This window comes from Arachis ipaensis, chromosome B9 (assembly GCF_059453495.1).
Source record: "Arachis ipaensis isolate K30076 ecotype BB chromosome B9, ASM5945349v1, whole genome shotgun sequence".
NCBI lineage: Eukaryota > Viridiplantae > Streptophyta > Magnoliopsida > Fabales > Fabaceae > Arachis > Arachis ipaensis.
Window position 1 is genome coordinate 111986286 of NC_142444.1, and position 3605 is coordinate 111989890.

The 3605-nt window shown below is 43.5% G+C and overlaps 1 pseudogene; it reads left to right on the forward strand.

The window, feature by feature from the left end:
* Window positions 1–419: 419 nt before the first annotated feature.
* Window positions 420–1122, forward strand: LOC148545918 (uncharacterized; annotated as a pseudogene).
* The last annotated feature ends 2483 nt before the right edge of the window (window positions 1123–3605 follow it).

Consider the following 3605-nt stretch of genomic DNA (forward strand, 5'->3'; position numbering starts at 1 on the left):
TATCCCTATTTTTAAGTGAAATTACTAAAATGTCCCTAACCCTAATTTTTGAAAATGAAACCCTAACCCAGTAACCCGCTAACCGACCCGGTTTCCTTCACTCACACTCAGCAGCAGCAGCTGCTGCCCCTCTAACCTAAGCACACACACAGCCGTAACCTTCCCCATTTCAGCCAGCAGCAACATCTGCAAAAATGAAAGAAAGAAAGAGAGGGAAGGGAGAAACGGATTCGTGGAGGAGAAGAAGGAGAGGAGGGGAGGAAAGAGACTGCGCCGCGCGCTGGGCTTCTCTGCCACCGCGCCGTCGCCGTGACTGCCGGAGTCGCCGCGCCCTGCACGCTCGTCGCCGCCGTTACGTGTAAGTCCACCTTGGTGCCGGTCGAAGAGGGGTGAAGGAGAGATGTCGAGAGTGAGACGCGATGGAGGTGAGTGAATAGAACTGCCATCACCACCGTCCTGTCCGTGGGGTTGAGATCGCGTCGCCATCTTGGATCCTCGACGCCGCCGCAGTGGAGAGTGGAGCAGTCACCGCCAAAGGAGGTGTTTCGCGCATTACCGTGAGCTGCGAACCACTGACCGAGAAGAAGCTCCATCCTCGTCCCTGCTGTGCAGCGCCGGCGCTATTAGGGTTTCACCGCCGCCGTCCTCGTGGTAGCTGGTGTCGTCACCGGAGAAGACCACCGGAGTTGCTGTCTGCTTCTGCCTCGGGATTATGCAAGTTGCCGGAGCCCACTGCCACCAGAGCTGACCAGAACCACCACTGTGGTTGCCGCTGGGATTGTGAACGGAAGAAGGAGATGCTGGTCCTGTCACAGCCGTTCCCGGGGGAGAAATCAGTCGCGCCGCCGTGCCTGGCAGCCGGGAATGCCACTGCCGTCGCCGAAAAATTTGTCGGTAAGGGTTTTAAGTTGATTCTCCTTCCGTTGAGTTTCCGGAAACCTCATTGTTGCTGCATGTTGTTCAGGTCACCGCTGCCGCTTTAGGTGGCTATCGGGCTGCCGCCGAACCGGTTTGGAGACCGTCGCTGTTTCGGTTCAGCCGTTCCTTCTTCGGTTCGAGTTGCTGAGATTGTTGAGAACGCAAGTGGAGCCAAGTTGCTGGCTGCAGTTGGTTTTGGGTTGAGGCGGAGATGACTCTATGAGACTTTTGGGCTATGGAATTGCGTTTTGAGGTAGGGGCGCTTTCCAAAAACTATAGTTTATTATTGGAATTATTACATATGGGTACTGATGTGAGATATTGTGTATTTGGTGATTGTATCTGCCTTATGTATTATTTGATTGACTCGAATGACTATGGATGTTGGTTTGGCCGAATTGTTGTGTGGCTTGTGAAATGTAATGTTTGAAGTTGATTCCTTAAAGATTTGAAATGAGTTTAATCCGTTGAGGATTGGTTTGAATTGAGTCAATTATTTTGATGATGTGGAAGATAGAATACTCTTGAAATTCAGCCTGTGTTGCTTTAATTGATTTGGTTTTGATAAATGATTTATTGCTGAACCGATTCTTTAAAGCTTTGGAAATGAGTTAAATCGGTTGATATTGAGTTGATTTTTGAAATGGCTTCCTTGAGATATGCCACTGAGGCGACTGTTGGATTTAGCTTGCTTTTGAATTGATTTCTGGTTTTGAGCTGTTGAAAAGGAATGAGAAACGGTTTAGTTGGGACCCGAACCGGGTGGCAAAAGTCCAAGTTTTAGGGGAGGTGCTGCCGAAATTTCTATAGAATCCGAGTCCTTATTTGAAATGTTAATTGGGGAATTTTGAGTTTAATGCCTTTCCTATCTATTTTGAGGATTGTGAAATTATGGCTTCTTTATTACCTTTACTTAGAGCAATTAAGAAAGCAATGAAGTTATGCTTTGAAAGAATTATTGAAAAGAGAATCATGATTTATCCTTATTTTCCAAGAAGAACAGTATGTCTTTGGGTACAAGTCATTTGAAAGAGAATTTTACTTTGAGGCTGTTTTAAAAGGTAAAGCGGGTTTATGTTTTTCTCTATTAAACACAAAGATTGTCCCTTGGGAGAGTTTTCGTGATTTTAAAAGGAATTGGATTTCGATTGATGAGCCTCATTATTTTGACGTTTTAAATAAGATTCAAAGTATCTTTTGAACTCTAGTTTAACACAACAAAAATGATTCTCTTATCAGTTTGAAACGCTTCAGATTTAATTATGGAATTGAAGCCGGTTTTGTTTAAGTAAAGGAAATGGTTTTGAAAGAAGTAAAGGTTACGTGACTCGGTTTGGCTTAGATCCTATTTTCTTACTCAAATCAGAAAGCCAATGTTTTAATGATTTTAAATGATTTTGGCGAAATGAGATATGTTATTCTCCCCTAAAGACTTGGGACTCTGCCGAGAAACTTTGTTATAAAATCCCATTGTTGAATGGATGATTTTGAGTGTCTCCAAAAAGAATCTTTAACTTGCCATGGTTATGGAAGTTTGGAAAGAGGATGCCGAGAGTGACATTGTTTTCAAAGGGGAATTTACCTTGAGTAAAAGTGGCTTATGAGCCTAAAATGATTTGAGAAATGAGATCTTTAAAGCCAAGGCTGAAAAGAGTTGAAACTCGATTTCAAAGTGAAATGAATTGAGGAAATGATTTATGGCTTAAATGCCGACTTTATGAATTTAATGATGTTGAATGGTGGAAGTGCTGTTTTGTTGTGAGCCGGAATGGCTGTGTATGATTATACATATTGGTTGGTTTTGGATTGAACCGTGAGCCGGAATGGCTGTGTATGATATGAATATTGGCTAGTTCTGGACTGAACCGTGAGCCGGATGGCTGAGATGGATGTTGATCCATGGATGAGATTGAATGCATGTTTATGCTGAATCATTGATAAATGTGAATGTTGCACTTCCACTATCTGAGATACGAGTTTCCCTGGGTAGTAGCAGTGGCTAGCCACCACGTGCTCCAGGTCGAGACTTGATACTCTGTTGACCCTATGTCGTAAGTGTGGCCGGGCACTGTGAAAGGCCCGGATGAGCTCGCCCCCATAAATATTCACCAGTGATGGTGATGGATAAATATTCACCAGTGAGGGTGATGGATATAGATCATGATTATGATCAAGTTTATGATGAGTATAACTCGAGTTGGGGATGCACGACAGAGGGACAGTCCAATGGTTAGCTACCAGGACTTGTCGGGTTGGCTTTATAACCGACAGATGATATCATCAGCCACTAGGGACAGGCATGCATCATATGCATTTGTGTGACATTGGTTGGGTGTGCATATTATACTTGGTTTGCCTATGTGATTAATTGCTAACTGTTCTACTTGTAATAACTGTTTGTTTGTGCTTGAACTTCCTATCTGTGTTTGCATCTGGGACTCTGTTGGATTTGTGGTGACTGGTTGTTAGTTGGATTGTTTGGGCCTAGGGCCGTGGTTGGAAAGAGATGAACTGATGGTTGATTTCGGTTTTGTGTTTCTGGTTTGGAATAAAATTATGAAAGGCTATTTTGGTTCCGCATAGATAAACCGTTTTGAAAGGCTTTTGAGTTTTGAGAATTGAATGGTTCCTCTTTCAGTAAAGATTTTTGACTTTACTTTTATTGAAAACCGTGTTTTTGAAAAGAG